The sequence below is a fragment of the Octodon degus genome, unplaced genomic scaffold (genome assembly GCF_000260255.1).
Source record: "Octodon degus isolate 3935 unplaced genomic scaffold, OctDeg1.0 scaffold00078, whole genome shotgun sequence".
NCBI lineage: Eukaryota > Metazoa > Chordata > Mammalia > Rodentia > Octodontidae > Octodon > Octodon degus.
This window is the reverse complement of record NW_004524654.1, coordinates 11146485-11164763: the sequence shown is the minus strand read 5'-3', so window position 1 is coordinate 11164763 and position 18279 is coordinate 11146485. Positions and strand designations below refer to the sequence as shown.

Below are 18279 nucleotides of genomic sequence, written 5' to 3'. Positions count from 1 at the left end.
CACACTTTTTATTTTTTATTTTTTTTCAAGTCTATGAGCGCTTTCTTTATTGAAGTGTTTTAATATATCAACAGTTTTGAGCTTCAGACACCCAAGGATGCCATTTAATGAGACTAATTAATAAAACATGATTGTAAAAGCTTGCTTCTTGCAGATGAAGGCCATATAAAACCCACATCAAATCAGTATCTTTTAATCTTCAGGATTCTGGATCCCCAGGTTCCCATGTAAATAGAATACTGGTCATTTTTTTTTTTTTTTTACTGCTTCCAGGTGATTAAGACTTCAAAGTTCCTCATTTCCTCATTCTGTCCTCTTCCTAGCTTCTGCCCCAGTGAGTAGTACCCTTGGCATTTTGTGTGCAGATAAAAGAACTAGTTACTGCAGGATCCCTCAAGAGTGAGGTGATGTCACAAAGTCATACATTGAACAGAGTAGCTGGGAACAGCAACAAACCAGTTGGGTTGCCCTGCAGTGGAGTGCCAATCCTGCAGTGGGCAGAGCTGCTCAGATCTAGCTTGTATCACCAAAGATGGGATTCATTTGCTGGGTGACTTGGATGAAGGTAGTTCTCCGGCTCAACTCTTTCAACTTGGCTGCTCCCACATAAGTACATGTAGACCGGATTCCGCTGTGTCCAGCCAGCATGCCACCCAGCATCACAAAATCAGCCCCTGCCCCAAAAGCTTTGGCCACATCACCAGGACAGCTACAGCCTCCATCTGAAATGATGTGGCCTTTGAGGCCATGAGCAGCATCAGCACACTCCATCACGGCACTGAGCTGTGGGTATCCCACTCCAGTTTTCTTCCGGGTTGTACACACGGAGCCTGGCCCAATTCCCACCTTGATGATGTCAGCTCCAGAAAGAATCAGCTCTTCCACCATCTCTCCTGTTACCACATTCCCAGCCATGATAGTGTGTTGGGGGAAGCGCTTCCGGACATTCTTTACAAATTCAACAAAGTGTTCAGAGTAACCATTTGCTACATCCAGGCATATATATTTCACCTCAGGAATAGTTTCCAGGATCTGTTCCAGCTGCTCAAAGTCAGAAGAGCCTGTGCCTGAGCTGGCAGCGAGATACTCAAGACAGTCAGGATTCTGGCTAGCGAACTCTTGCCATTGATCAAGGCTGTAGTGTTTATGGACAGCAGTGAAGAGGGAGAACTTGCAGAGAACCTTGGCCATCTCAAAGGTGCCCACAGTATTCATATTGGCAGCAATGATGGGGATGCCACTGTACATCTGCTTTGAATTCCAAAATGAAAAGGATCTTGTGAGATCCACCTTGCTTCTAGACTTGAGGGTGCTGCGTTTGGGCCTCAACAGAACATCCTTGAAATCCAGTTTCACATCGTTGTCAATATGAGGCATGGCTGGCAAAATTGCTTTAGCCAAAGTGGCAGTTGACCAAAAGGTCTCGTAACTTAGCAACTATCCTCGTGCAACCCTGCTAAGTATTGCGAGCCACCCCAACAGGTTCCCTATGCACACTTTTTAAAAGAAGACTTTTTACCTCACCATAATAATACCTAGATTTCCATTGGCACTTAAATTTTACACAAAATAATTAAAACAATTTAGTTTAAAAGTTACCAAAAAAAGGCCACTCAAATTCACTGCAATTCAGAGCAAAAGGTAGATCTGTATTTTAAAACTCACCTACTTATCTTACTTGTTAAATGATATGCTGTATTGTGAGAGCCACAGAGTGCCTAGATGCAACTGGTGAGTTGGTGATGGAATTTGAGTCTCTTTACTTTTCCATATATTGAAGCATCCATCTTTTAAGCTTAATAAATAGTTCTTCAACATTGGATTTCAGCAGGGAAGCCATTCTCCAGTTGTGTAGCAATACAGTTTGAGCCCTAGTATCTCCCCAAGCCTCCCTTGCATTATGAAGCCAATATTTAGAAAGCTCTAGCAAACTAACACCTGCTAGACATAAATCACATGCAGGAATCCACAACTGGACAAGCTCAGGAAGATATAATAGATCAAATCCATGAAGAACCTCACAATGAATTAAGAAAGCCTTAAACTTAATTCTATAACCTGACAGGCAGTCAGAAGAGTGACTTATGGAGAACTGTAATGTGGGAATTAGAATGCCAGATGGCTTCTAGAAGTCAGATTTTTAAAGAAGAAGAAGAAGAAGAAGAAACTGCAGTTGATGATAAGCATAGGTAGGAAGCCTGACAAGGAAAATGTAGAAACAAAATAACCCACAAGGATGAACTAATATTTTACACTATACTCTGTTTTCTTTTGTTTCTCCCACCCAGCTTGACAGAAAGTAGTAATGTTTGACTAGTTACAAGCCTTATACCAGGTGCCAGTTCGAACAGGTGCAAAAACAAAGAACAAAACACTTCCATTTGGAACATCAGCTTTCCTTTTTATATAGTCCTTCCTATGCTTAGTGGGAGCTTACCTACTAGGTTTCTTATTGTTATTTACTTGATTAGGAGAAGTTCTTTTTGATAAATGCACAGCATATTGCTTTAGTCAATGGAAAAAAAATAGGCAGAGAAATGATCAGTTAGTTTTTGTGGAATCTCGTCTAATTTTGTCAGCCCAATTTCATTAGACAATACCAGTGCTGGAATTTTGAAATCACTCTTAATAGAGATGTTTGCTACCTACATTATCACCCAATAGTAAAAGTACTACCACATTCTACTGGTGAAAGGTAGTAGAAATTGGCATTGCCAATTATCAATGTTAAATGTATGATCAATCAAACAGGGACTCAAACAAACAGGCAGCTTGTTCCATACGGTCAGTTGGTAAATTGGATGCAGGCACACAGAGGAACACAATATCCCTCCTCTGTAGGTGGTCTCTGTTTCATTAGGTTTCCAATTGATGTTGCTGCACAGTAATCCAAAAATGTGTGATGGGAACATCACTCTCATTTTTCATTAACACTCCTTCACAAATGTATTGGAGGCAGGTACAAAACAAAGATTTGCCAGGCTTACTTTTATCCTTCTGGAGACTATTGTGTATCTAATATCGCTGCTGGGTACTTAGTTTCTCCTCATTTAGAGTCACTGTGGTGACTCATTATTGTTTGATATGATCAACTTCCTCGAGCATGTTGTGGAGATAATGGGAGAGCTGCTAATCTTCAGAAGACAAGCGATTTAGAAAAAAATCTTAGCTAGATAGGAATAGTAACATGACCACTGCCATCAAATGGGATAAGAAAAATTGGGGTGATGTCTATTGTTTCAGAAAAGCTAGGAGAAATGGGAAAGGCATGGAATTTTTTGAAGGATCTTCAGGATCATCCTGACTGAATTTCTCATTTTCATTTCATAAATGAGGGAGCTGTGGCTCACACTGGCTCTGGCTTTCCCAAAGCAATGCATTTACTGACAACAACTAAAGCAGGAAAGCAGGCTCTATGACTTGTTTTCTCTTTGTTATATTCTATTGTCAGTCTATAATACATAGAAACAGATAACTACCAAGAACTATATAACTCATCATCTGATTTCTAAAGCCTTGACTGTGGTTTCTATTTATAAAGTTATATCAAGGTATTATCTAATACATTCCCGTATATGTACCTTTGGGAAAACTTATTAGGCATTAAGCAGTATTAATTTCCTATTGAGAAATCTCTTACATTCAAATAGATTTCCTGAGAAAATAGGTACCATCCTTATTTTCCTCGTAGTATTTACGTGTGTGTGTGTGTGTGTGTGTGTGTGTGTGTGTGTGTGTGTGTTGATAATGGGATTTGAACCAACAGTCTTTTCAATAAGCTATATTCCAATCCATTTTTTATTTTTTATTTCTAGATAGACAAAGACTGGCTAAGTCACTAAGTTGCTCAAATTGGGCTTGAAGTTGCCCACCAAGAGGGCTGCATTGTAGGGACGTGCCTCCATGCCTGCCCAGATCTTCTGTTCTATGGGCTTATAATCTATCTCTGAGTCCAAATCTAGTGATGGAGACAGTGCAAATGCTCTCTTGATTGTACCTAGACACTTCTCCCCCAGTCAAAGGAGAGATGCCACTCAGATGTTCAGCCCCTTTAGTCTGGCTCCAGAGAGATGGCAGCTTCCATCCTCTCTCAGCTCTTGTCTGTAAGATTGGACTCAAGTTATAGTGTGTCTGGAGTAAAGAGGGAGACCCTGTGCACAGGGCTTACAGGACATCTTTATCCCCTGTTCTCCTGGGAATTTCTTGCTTTAGTAGGTGGGGAATGAGGAATCACTATCTCACTATCTCAAACAGAATGATTTTTATATGCTTTTTTTTTTTTGAGGAAGTGAAAGGGAGCAGTAGGGGAGAAACTGGCTCTACAGAGCAAGCCTGAACAGACTTAGAGGAAAAAACAAGATGAAGGACATTCTGGAGAAAACAGGGTAGACTAAAAAGGCCTATCTGATCCCCCAATCAGAATGTTAAATCATGGGATTGGTGGGTGAGGGAATCATAATCATTTTGCTAATTTTATGACTAATAGAATCAATTCAGAATGTGAGTCTCGAGAAAAGGAAACAGATAACTATATAAGCTATATATTTTGAAGCTGTATATTTAAAACTGTTCCAAATATTTTATTTAGTTTGCTCATATTTTCCACTAAGTATTATCTTTATTTAATTTTTTACCATAAAGGTTAGTAGTAAATTCATATCACCTACTGTGGTTTACTTTATTTTCTTTTAAGAGCATCTAATCATCATCAAAAATGGTATAACATAGGTAACAGTAACAAGTAAAATAAAACTACATGGCAAAGCTTAGTAGTGCTGCCTCACTGTAATTAAATGGCCTATAATTAACCACACCTTATTCCTAATAGTAAGAATAAGTGAGAAGAACATGCTAATCAAATAATCAAAATAAATTGTGAATATATTAAGTATGCATTATGGTCCCTATCTCATGTCTCCACAAGGCCTCATGAGCTCTAGGTAAGGCTTTGGGGAAGTGGTTGGATTATGTGGGCATGATATGTATCTGTGGAATAATCCACTGGCTCAATGTGATATTGAGTTATGAAGCCTGATCAGAGGAGGTGGATCCCTGGGGGTCCAACCTACAAGCATTTGTCTCTCTGCTATCGTCCTCTTCACCTTCTTTTTGCTTCTCATTGCCCTGCAAAGAGCAATGCTCTTCAGCCACGGCCCTGTGCCATGAAATGCTGCTTTGGGGCCAACCAACCATAAGCTGAAGTCTCTACAAGCTGTGAGCCAAAATCAACCTCTCCTCCTTTAAGTTGTGTGTGTCAGGTATTATGTACTGACAGCATATCATAGTATTCCCAGGTATACACCAATTGCTTTTGGAAACTACCATTTTCTTAAGATCTCTTGCAAAATTATCAGCAAAAATGAATGATCACTACAGTGAGAAGCTTAAAAATACATGCAATAGCCACTCAGTTGAGTTGGAAAATGTTTCCATGATTCACCTGAATACAAATATTGTTTATATGAGATATTGAACTATTTAATTATGGTTATTTGTTCTCTTGACCACTTTATTTAATGTCATATTTTTAATGATTATTTCAAAATTTACTTTAATAAAATTACATTAAAGTCACTATTTCCAAATAATATTCAATAATGTTACTTTGCTTATACTCTTTAAAGAAGTGGACTTTGCATAAATGTGCATGGTGTGACTACAGCTCTCTGCTCTTGTTAGTAGGTTTTTGCTATAGGGCTGCATTTTTCCTGGAATCTTGTATTCCCCAGGCTCAGAATTGCTTAGGTGGCATCTGAACTGCAACAGAGATTTTAAAACATTGATTTCCACATAAGCTATGATATTAGTAATAAAAGAAATTCCATTGGAAAAAATAATTTTGAATTTAAATATTCAAGTAGTAGAATGTTGTACATAGCTCTGATGCCATGAGGAAACTATATTATTTGTCACAAATAATTTGCATCCCTTATGTCAGTGACAAGATGACAAAAAGTATAAAATTAATATATGGAAAGTTAGTGTATCAGCACTGGTGATGGTACAAATAATAGAAAAATCAAGTCAAGACCACTGAAATGAGAAAGAAGATTGCTGAAACAAGGAAAAACTCAAAGGTAGGGACATTCACAGGGTTATTTGATCTGAAGGCTTCAACTTGCCTCAAGACTTCGTGGTTCCCACCTCCCTCAGCAGTTCTCTGGGTTACAGTATGGGTCTTTCCATAAGGATGCTTCTCTTCTGGCACAGTGATGACCCACCTTCGATGCTGTACCATGGTCCAAATTTAATTCATAGGAGCTAAGCTTTCAAGTAGTGTAATAGCACCAAGCTGGAACTGGGAATGGGGTCAGTTTTCCCTAAGAAAAAAGAAAAGAAAGAAAAAGTACTTATACCCTTACTCACAAACACAAATTCTAGTTTCTGAAATGATAGATAGTCTGGGAAGTTGACTGCAATTTGTACATTATAAGGCAAAATTTTTATAAAAGATTTGATAAGTACCAATGAAACATATTAGTCCCATTCCCATCATTTTATGTAAGGAATTTTCCAGAGAATTTAAAACCTGAAATTATAGAACATAAAAGGAATTCTATTGCAGTAATAATAATGAGACAAATATAAATTAAACCTTACAAAACAAAGTCTTAGGGACATGTAGAGTCACACTTCGATTCTCAGTGATATTCCAGAGAGCTATATGTAGTTCTTGCTAGCACTACTTTAAATTTTCAGAGCCAACAACTTATCTCACTCTTTCTCCCCATTTTAGGGCATAAAAAAAGGAAACTCATCTAAGGACTAGCAATCAGAGCGGCCTAGTCAATGAGGGACATTTGGGTTACAAGAAAACCCTGAAGCAGTGAATCCAAATCAAAGATTCAGGGGCAGTCAGAGTTTGCATTTAAGATCATTCTGCCTATAGCAGTAGCTCACATGTTATGTTCCATTGAAGCACTGTGAAGAAATATTTTGATGATATTAGTATTGTATTTCATAATGAAATTATAGGTAAAAAGTTGGTCTAGTTCATTCAAAGTATGACTCTTAATATCTGAACCTGAAACTTCGATTATCTCTACAATTGACCCAAGTATACAGCAGTAAGCATGTGTTATACACCAAAACATACAGAAAACTACTTTCACGGGGTATTCTCCCCCCCCCCTATTTAAATAAGAAACATGGAATGATGCCCTGTAGAGTTGTGCAGTTTGCACTAGCAATATCATGATTTTGAGCACATGTTAGCAAAAGAGATCGAAACCGTGAGGAACTGTCATGAAAAAAATTAAGTGACTGTAATCCTCCTTTCTCAAAAATAATTGATTAGGCTTAAGATGTGAAGAATAAGTTCTCTGGACTCTGCCTTTCCAAGGAGTTCCAGCTGACTTCACAGGTCATAGCTGCTATCTCTTATAAAATGTCTGCATTCAGAAGCAGTGGGTGAGGGAAAGAAATTTGCCTTTCAGCCACACAAAAATTCGATGATAGGAAAGGAAGAGGGAATTTGTGAATATTCTTTCCTTTTTGTGTTTGGGGATGCATGTACAGCAAAGGAGAGAACTAAAGGACAATGTTTTCTCTAAGAATCTTTGAATTCTATGTCTAGACTTAGAAGTCAGTATCATAGCATTGTTCATACTGAATAATACTTCTCCGTCAAATGTAAACTTACTTCAGTTTTTGTTTAATTTGGAGAAAGACTCAACTTCAAAAAGAAATTTTGAACTAGTTTTTTTTGTTTTAATGTTCAAATATTATCTGGATGGAATATTTTGCCAATGTGCATCTTTTTTTGTAAGCGTCTTTACAAAATCAATACAATTTGTGAAAAAAAATTCTTTCACAGATCAGTCTAACTAGACAACTAAAGTTCTAACTGGTCTAACACCTCAGTACTTTTTAAATTTCTGTTCCTTTCTATTGGGGTGATATACTGATATTCTTGTTTAATTGGTGGTATAAATGGTAGTTTGAGGTCACAAATTATTTTCTAAAGTCACTGGGTTATTTCCTTAAAGCTGATCAGATGGGTTTTCTTTCAACCTTCCCATTATAGGAGGTTTTTGTAAACTAGTGGTATAAACGATTATTTTTAGTTAAGAGAAGCCCCAGGAAAGATTAAAAAAATGGATATAAAGACATTCCAGTTCTTGATCTTATCTTTTTCTCATCTCAACCTTTAGAGAGTCTTGCTGGAAGAACACAAGGAAAGGCAGGAAGGCTTCTTACAGATCTTTGAGACCTCCTTCCACTCAAATCCCAGGGGAGCTAGAACGCTATACCTCTGTGGTTCAAAAAGTCTTTGGACCAGAAAAGCGGCCTTTATCTGCCAACATTTCAAACATATTCAATCAAATATTGATCTAGAAAATCAGCTACTTTTTCCTCTAGCAAAGAGATTAAATTAGTACTACCTACTGAAGGCCTACACATGGTCCTCGGGAAGATAATGATGGTACCCTAGGCTATTCCTAGGATCAAAAGTTTACATGGACACCAAACTGATTTAACGTTTTCTGTAATGCATGGAGACAAAAGGGTGAAAGATCTGCTTGGCAATAGTAATGTGCTGGAGATTATCTCATGCGGCGAGTCCTTGCATCAAGAAGCCAGGTTATGGTTTTCAAATCCATCTCATCTCTGAAAATAAAAGGGATGGAACGTGGCCTGCTTCACCTCGCTGAAAGGTTTTCATCACCAGAAATATCTGATGCCTCTTATTCAAGTTGACAGCAGCTCATGTTCCTCTGACTCATAAACAGTCCTTCTCTCTATTGTGTCCTGTTTCCAAGAAATACCTAATGCTATGTTATTAAAGAACAAGAATTTCACCTGCTTGTTCTCTCCTAACTATGAGGATAAAAAGCTTTCAAAAACTCTAAAATCATTTGGGATTTTGAAATTAATTATGAAATAATGTGCTCAAGTACATGTATGATAGAAAAGGCAATTTTGAGCCACCAATTACTATAAAATCTGGACAGTTTTATTTTAATTAGAAACTTTAGATTGCAGAAAGGCTTGTTTCTTCTAGTAGTGCCTATGATATATTTATGTCATCTTTGCATACCTAAAAATAATTTTTCTTGAGCTATCTTTGAATTTGCCTTTATACAAGGGAACAAAGATGGAAAATAAACCTTAAAAATTGTAAATACTTGAAAGAATATTTTTTATGAGTTAGTAAAACTGGAAAATAAAACATCCCCACTTCTGCTTTGAATCTTACATGTGGCAAGGGAACCTACTAATTAGAACCCAGAGTTGTAGAGACTAGGTATATGAATAGCCAGTATATTCAGCAAAAATAGTCTTTCAAATAATGAGTTCACTGTTTAACACAAAAATTAGATTCATAAATAAGATGAGGGATGCTTTGCAATCCAGTATTAACTTTGGGGCTTTATGACACTGGCCTTTTGTTAGGAAGGTTATTTCAAACATTATCATACTCCTGTCACTTGGTTAACAGTTTTGACAGAATGGATTGACAATGAAATCAAACTAATTCTCCAGGTTCACTGTTGCTTTTAGCATGATGACAATGAAATCAGAGTTACGCACGGAAATAGTGTTCTTGAACAAGTACTGCATGCTAGCCGTTGGGCCAAGTGATGAGGATAGAGTGATGTCCAAACACACTTGTGCTGAACTCTTAAGCAACCTCATAGTAAGGACAATATTACTTCTGTGATATGTGCTCTGAAAGAGCCTGCTACCTGGTTTGTGTAGGGCATTGTGTTTATTACAAAAATCAATATCAAATTTTCTGTGAAGGGCAAAGAAGTTTAATTGCCAGTTAAAGAAGTAAGGACATCTGACATCACAGGGTTTTGCAAGAAAAAAAATGTCAAAAAGATTTCAGATCATGGTAAGCACAGAGAAGATTGTGGTGTGAGAAGACAACATATCTCAAGAAGCTTTAGAACTCATAACAAAGGCTTGGGTGTAGGTTAAGGAAGAAAAAGGCATCTGTGTATTTGATACTAGTTGCTTGTATCAGGTTGTGTTTCTGGGAAGGATGACATCAAAGGACTATGAAAATCTGTGAACCTTGAGAAAAAATGAATCTACATGGTGAAAGAACTGTAATCAGATTGATGAGAAACAATGAAGAAAGAGGGACGCCTAGTACGGAGAAGACAAAGGAGATTATGAATGTCTTTAAATAATTAATAAACTGTCATGGAAGATGAATTAGATAATGTTGCATAGCCATACGTGACAGATCTTAGAACAGCCAAAGGGTAATGTTACAAGTTTGGTTTAATGTTAATGATGAACCTTTTAACAACAAAAGCTGATTGAAAGTGTAATGAACCCCCTTGCAAGGTAGTAGATTTTATGGCAGTAAGAAAGTGAAAATAGTGGCTTAACCAGAGCATTGTGCTGGAAAGGTTATAGAAAGTTTTCTAACATGTATTGCGATGTTATACCAAATATTTTTAACACATTTTTTAACCTTAAATTTCTACAGTTGCACATTATAATTACCAAAGAAATCCCATATTCCCGAATATACAAAGGTAAGGTGTTGTATGTCTTCTGCAGAAATGTAGTGAAGAATATCACTACATCATGGCCACTATGGAAGAATAAGAATAAATAAGAGTAGTCTGTCTCCTCAAATTACTTCTAGCCTAATGGAGAAATAAGCATTTGAAAAAGGACACAATTCAGGATGCATTATTGATGCTTTGATGCAGTTACATGTGAAGTTCTCTGATAGAACTGGGCAATATTCAGCCCTAAAGATGGTGGTAAGGAGCTAGAGGTAGAAAACTCCAACAGAGAAATCAGAGATTAGTTCTTCCTGCTTTCTGTTTATTTTTGGAGTCTGAATGAAAACTATAGAAGGTCATTAACTGAAAGCAAAGAGCATGTGGTACTACTGCCTTACTCCAAGGTACAGCAGTTCCTTATGGGAAATACACAAAATTAGGAAAGTGTGCTTCTGCATGTGTTTTAAGTGAAGCTATAGTATAGGCACCACTGTGCAGCTTCATACATATGCTACAGGATTTGTACACTAATATTTGGCATAAAATGCTTTATAAATATTTAAATAAAATTGAGTAGATCTCAACACTTACTGTTATATGATTTTTGCACCAATAGTATTTTACTTTCATCAAACATCTTCACCTAGAGACGTACAATATTATTTTAAATGGTAGGTTAGAAAAAACAGAAAAACCCAGCTTTTTTGAAAGCTTAATTCACATACCATGTAAATTATCCATTTAAAGTGAAAAAAGAAAAAAAAAAAGAATTTGTTATCAGTATTTAAGACATCTTCTGAAATTGGAGGGAAAGTATGACCAAACTTTGGAAAGTCAAATCCTATAGCAGATATGGGGATCTGGTTTACAGGAATCAGTGAGCCATTTTTTCTGGGCTCTGTCATCAGAAATCAATTCTAGATGTTTTCCACTCTACTGACAACTCTAAGTTCTAGCTTCATGAAGGGTCTTGTTTTGATTTATCTCACTGATTGCTCAGTCATTGGCTCTCAAAACCCATGCAAAATTAATTCAAAGGATATGACAAAAAACTGGGGCAATGTTAAAGAGAAGAAATGGACACTGTGCCCATCTAGCTTTTGTAATTCTTATGCTATGGGAAAACTATGTTTCCTTCCCCTAGCATAGGTCGTGAATCTCTAAAAGAGGGAAAGTATAAAAGAAAAAGGGATCAGTTGCTACATTTTGAATATTAATTTGTTTGTTTATTTGCTTTTGTTTTTTTGTGGCTGGCTCAGCCCACCCTGGGAGCGGGGCTGGTGTGGCATGTGATGCCAGGGATGGAACCACAGTCCCTGAGCACTTTACCTAAGCTTGCTTAAGCAGGTGCTTTAGGTTACTGAGCTATCTCGCCAGTCCTTGAATATCAATATTTTTAAAGGTTGGCTGGGAGTCAGGTAAACAAAGTATACTATATCTACAGTTCCAGTTCTTAAGACATTTTGTCTTATAGTTCCCGCTTCCCTGATATACCATATATATTTATACACAGAGATGATATATGTACACACAACATACACAAAAAAGGACAATTTATTTAAAGTCCACAAAGCAGTAAATGAAATTTTCCATTTTTCAGTGGGTAAAAATTATGCTCATTATCAATTAGTACATCAGTATACAGAGTCCACCAACATAATGCATGTACACTTTAGGAAAAGAAACACTTGTATAAACATTTTAATATAATTTATTGAGACACTATGAGATTAATATAAGCCACCTTTGGCCTCTACAATTTCAAGAAGTACTCAGAGTTATGTCCATTAGAGAAATGCTGCTTGGGTAACCTTGGTTATTGAGATTCCTGCCCATGTATTTTCAGTTTTTTCTGGAAAAAAAAAACCTGGCAGTGTAGTAGGTTTTCTGTGATGTACATTATCATCTAAGGTTCCCCCATATGATTTTAATACCATCTGTTCAAAAAAATACTTTTTTTTCCTGAGGTGTGTACACATTTTGTCACACATTATGTTGTTATATTATGCTGAAATTATTGTAAGTGAGTTCTAGGTTCAATAATTTATCAGCATAAAAATGCACCTTAAAACAACAAAAGCCTTTCCTATAAGTATGACCAATGTTAAAAATAACCTCTATTGCTTCATGTAGAAATGTGGCATGAACTGCCTAATTGGAATTTTCCCCCATTAGTTTTGTTTTCCTTCATTATTGTACCTTCACCATAATGCCACTTACAAAAGAAAAGCCATAGGATCCTGGAAAAGAAAATGAGAAATATCAAGAGGAGGTAGAGAAACAGGTAAATGAAATTTTTATCATGAATGAGCATTGCAAGATTTCTACATTGTATTATTCTATATAAAGGAACAGCAATTTTGAAAAGCTGCATTTTAACTGAGATGAAAGTGTAACATAATTGGTTATCAGTAAGTATACATTACACAATACAGTTGGTGATAGCAATTTGTAATCCAGTGTTTTGGAGAAAGACCTTTATTTTTCTGGCTGGGCACCCCCATTGGTTTGCCTGTGAAAGAATTTTCAAAATTGGATGTAAAAGATATTGAGTGGCTGGTAAACAAGGTACAAAGGACATATCAGTTATAAGAAATAAGAATCAAAGGATTTTGAAAATTTTGCCCAATGGTAGCACCCCAATATAGAATCTGACTTTGCCCTGCTGTGTAACACGGGACCATGATAAACAAATGCTTACTTCATAAGAAACAATAGCAACATGACACCTTGAGGCCATCCAGTGCAGTTCAGTTGTGTTATTTTCTGATAAAAGGGGGGTAGCTTCTGTTGTCTGCTATATGTCATTTTTTTGTATAAATTCAATGAGTTTAGTCTAAAAGACAAATGCAGCTTTTATTGTTTATTAATTTTGATAATTTATGTTGCAGGAACTGCTGTTTTTGCACTAAAATTATCTTAAGATGATATAAACTTGAATTAAGAATTGCTATAACTAGAGTCCTGAAAGACTGCAGTCTACAGTGAATAAATGAGCTTTTTCTGGATGTTAAATTTGTATACCACTTGGGTCCGTATTTTTTTTCTACTTTCTTTGAAAACTCTTATCAATTGAGATGCTTCTACTTTAGAAAAGCTAGCATAGTAATTTTCATATATAAGAATTATAGAAACTAATCACATTAAGATTTTCAAATTTTAAAACTCATTTAAATTTTGCACAATAAATTTTAAAATTATTTTCTGTTAAATTTTTATGGTAGAATGATAGAATTTAGTAGAAAGAATTTCTTGTATTTTATTCTTTTTTCTTACCTGCAGGAAAGTACAATAAAAATACATTCAATTAAAAAAGTATTATAATAATCATGATTCTTTCATTCTCATATTTTGCTATAAATGCCACTGTTATAAAACCCCTGATACCAAAATACAAGGAACATTCATTAATTTTATCAAATTATAAGATATGTTTCATATTAACAAATGTATATTTAGTACATAAAGATACACAAAGCAAAGGACAGTTCTTTGCAATTATTATAACTTAGGTATGAATGACAGTAAAATTTACCACTGGCTTGTGAGCATGATACTGGCTTTTTACTTTAGGCTGTGTGGTTTTTTTCAGAAATTCATAGCCTATCAGACTTGGATTTGGGGTATTTCTTTCTTTTTGGGACTATTTGTATTCATGCATCATCTGACTCATCTTAGGTTACGACTTTTGACTCTGGCCTCTATAGTCTGTTTCACAGAGCTAGAGTCAGAGTGATTGTGTAGAGCTGCACAAAATGACACCAAATCTGAAAGATAAAATAAAACTGGCCATTATGGCACTGACTTTATTCTGAGAGAGGTGCTTAAATGTATATGCATCCAGAGACTGACAGAACTAAGGTGAAGCAAGTGGCTCCCATTGTTCCTCCTCTAAACTCAGACAACTACAGTTCAGTTTCTGAGGTTGATGTTCACATTCGCCTCCCAGTGCTGCACACTGCAAAGCATGGAGGATAGGGTAGCCTTGCCGTTTGGTCTGCAGCTCTTAAGTCATAGTCTACTCCTAACAGGTCACTCAGAATGAGGAAAAAATTGGATTTGCTCTTAAAGGAGGAATAGAAATTGCATGTAATCTGAAGAAAGCAAATTTCAGGGAGCAGGATCCTTGTGGCAAACATCTTAATCAAAGGGAACATCCATCCCATGGATGAGGATATGAAACTTACCCAGTAGGCATGCATCAAAAGGCCAGTGGAAACTTTTTCAGTACCTTCCCACACTAACTCATACCCACTGTTCTTAAATTTGCAATATAAACTTTTTAATCTCTATCAATTAAATGAGTTATATTTTACTGATTATACCAGCCAGGGCTAGGAGATATTCAGGCATAAATTCCTTAACTAACAAAGTACATAAATTGTTTTTCAGACATTATCTTCATAATCCATTCAAGTTCAGCTGGAAACCAGTTTTTCAATAATAGACATGAGCCAAAGAAGCTCACTTATGTGGAGGATGGCCTTTACTCTCACCACCTCAAGAATCTCTGCAGGACCCGCAGCTCGCAAACAGGTGTGATGACCTTCTATGCCTGCAATGTCCTAACACTTCCCCTCTTACCATCCAATCAACTGGCAGATTCTTCCCTTTCCCTCCCTGAAAATCCCCTCATACCAGCTGATGAAGAGACAGGTTAAACTCTGCTCCTTTTCTCTTTGCTGGTCAATCCCATAATAAAGTCTTTTTGTTTTGCAAAATTTGGTGCCATAGCTTTGACACCTGTGTATGTGTTGGGCCGCAAGCCCTTGCTCCCTATCACCGTGTACTCCCCAAGTCAATCTTGTCTTCTCTCTCCTGTTACTCTATTATAGTCAGTTAATTTCCAGGCCCTTAATCACTGGATCCAAAAAAATGAAAATTTATGTTCACAAAAGGCTTATACATAAAAATTTATAAACAATTTTTTACTAAAACAAACACCTCAGAACAACCCAAGTGTTAAGTGGTATATCTATACAATAAAATAATATTTAACAACAAAAAAGTAAAACACAAGCAATACCACAGATATCCTCAACTATCTCAGTAACACAACACTAAACTAACACAATAAAGTCAGATGATGTTGTTGCATTAACAAAAATTACTAGATTATGCTAAATTAATTGACAGAGGCAGAAACTGAAAAATGTTTGATTTGAAGGAAAGTGGGTAATTGACAAGATTCTTGTGAGAATTTTCTGGGAAGAGGGAAATATTCTGTATCTTTATTGGAGAAGTGACCAACATCTGTATACTCAAGGAAAGGTACATTTAAAGTCTAGGCATTCTAGAAAATGTAATTTTTACCTCAATAAAAAGATTATTGCACGAATATGTACAAGGAGAAGAGATACCACCATGGAATGAATGGGAAAACATGAATAGGTAATGTAGAAAAGTGATTTGAAAGTTTTAGGAACACAAAGAATTACCAAAGAAAAAAATGTAGGCTAATTAGAGTAGGCAACAATTTTTGTGGAAAAAAGGCACAAACCACAAATATTGAAGATAAGGCTAGGCATGATGACTGAGGCACAAGGATTGTCACAAGTTTGAGGTCAGCCTGGCCTACATAGTGAGCTTGAGGTCAGCCTGAACTACATAGTGAGGTCCTGTCTCAAATAACACCCAGAAGGGCTGGTGAGATAGCTCGGAGGTCTAAGTGCCTGTCTGGAAAACACAAAGACCTGGGTTCGATACCTGGTACCATAAACCATGCCAGCTCCGGGACTCTGGGTGTGCCTGTGGTGGTTCACACCTGTAATTCCAGCAGTGGGAAGGCTGAGACAGGAGGATCACTACGATTCCAAGCTGTGTAGCGAGACCCTGTACCAAATGAATAAGTAAGTAAATAAATGATTTTTTTAAAAAGGCCCAAAATAAAACACCTCCAAAAAATCCAGTCTTGGAGGAATAAAGTGACTAAAGGAATCTGCATATTTCTCATTGTCCTAAAATTATAATCCTGAGAGACAGGATGAATTCACTGTTCTTAGGATGCCAGAAGTAGCTAAAGAACATTGGCAGTGTTCCTTTGGGGGTTCCTGGGATTTGTATTTTCTGTCCCAGTGCCAAAGCAAAAACTTGCAGTCTCATTGAATAGATCCAGTTTGAGGGACAGTGTCTTGGGTACTGTCATGGCCTGCATGGAAGCTTCCAAAGGCTCGGGTCAGCCTAACCCCATTTAAGGCACAGACTTCTTGTTTAGCCACAGTTGTGGCCATCTTGGCCTGAAGGTTGTAGAGATGTAAGGGTATTCGAATAAACACACTTCACATTCTTATCCAAAACCTGACCAGAGCATTCCAAACATTTCATGCCTGCAGTGGTGGGTTAGAAATCCTTTGAGATATTCTCTATTTCTAGTTCCCAATTAAGATGAAATGAGAGCTTTTTGTATAGTTTTGGCATATTCAGGCAAGCCAGGTAGAGCAGAAATTATTGAAAATGGAAACAACAAAAAATGATATTGCCTTATTTTCTGGAAAAAAAAAAAAAAAAAAAAAAAAAAAGGAAATCTCTTCTACCAGTAGAGGATAAACATTCATGAGGTTCTGATTTTTTTCAATGAGTAGAATTATTTTTATTGTCATGTTAATGCTAAAACACTTCATCTTGATAACCCCTTATGCCCTCATTGGACCAAATGATCTAATGGGATATTTCCATCTCAGTAGGAAACTTTATGTCATTCCTTTTAAACAGAGATCTACTCAACCTATCATTTCTTCTTAAATTCTTGAAAGTCTCATTGAAAATTATGTCATTGACTAACTTACAAATTTTGTTATCTAGGTTTTTACTAATATATTTCACTTATAAAACCAGATATATAATTTTTATAGATTCACATTAAATTTCAGAATTTATGACTTGAGTCATTTTACCCCTAAAATTTTTGACAATTGAAAATATTTTTGAAAAATCTCATGCTGGTATAAGCATGTATAGAACACGGCTTCAGCTCACATAAATTCAGTGGTTAAAAATTATAATCTACACAATTTTTAATATTTTTGTACTATACTTCCTTCATATTTAATAACATTTCATTTCAATTTATTTCACATATGGGAATTTTTACTATTTATTTATTTATTATTTATTGGCCAAACTGGAGATTGAACTCAGGCCCTTGTGTTTGCCAGGCAAGTGCTTATTGTACTGAGCCATCTGCCTGGCCCACATACAGGAATTTTTATGTGATTTAAATTATATATTTTGTATGTTTGGTGTCATTTGTACTATGACTTTGCTATTTCATTACTTATTTTCAGCAATTTAAAATATATGTAGTATTTTCTGATTGTGATGTTGTATATCATTCAGTAATTTTTAACATTGTCTTTGTAATTCTGAATGTGTGTTGCTGAACTACTTGAATGCAATCGAATAATTTATGTAATAATTTCATCTTTAAAGTACTTTTAATATAAATATGTATTTATTTTAGAATTCTGCCTGAATGCATATTTCTATAGAATTGTTTTATAATTCTATTATATATTAAATACAATGGATAATTATAAATTACATAGATAATTGAATTTTGAAAAGTGGCAGCATACCCTAGAAATTATGACCTTCGAGTTTTTTGTCACTTGTTTTTTATTAGCCACACTAAATAATTATCAAGGATGACTGATTACTGGTTATTTTTTCTCCTTCCATATTAGAAAGGAGTTTCCTGGTTATAGTCAAATTATGTTTAAAATTTTATTTACAAATTAATTAAGAAACAAAGTATAACAGTTATAAATATTGATCCAATTCACTCCGGGGCTACCCTCCCAGAAATAGA

The 18279-nt window shown here is 36.0% G+C and overlaps 1 pseudogene across 1 annotated transcript; it reads right to left on the bottom strand.

Moving 5' to 3' along the window:
• Positions 1-282: 282 nt before the first annotated feature.
• On the bottom strand, positions 283-1474 carry LOC101577195 (annotated as a pseudogene). The gene has a single exon (XR_001117182.2). The product of XR_001117182.2 is annotated as a GMP reductase 2 pseudogene (transcript).
• Positions 1475-18279: the final 16805 nt, after the last annotated feature.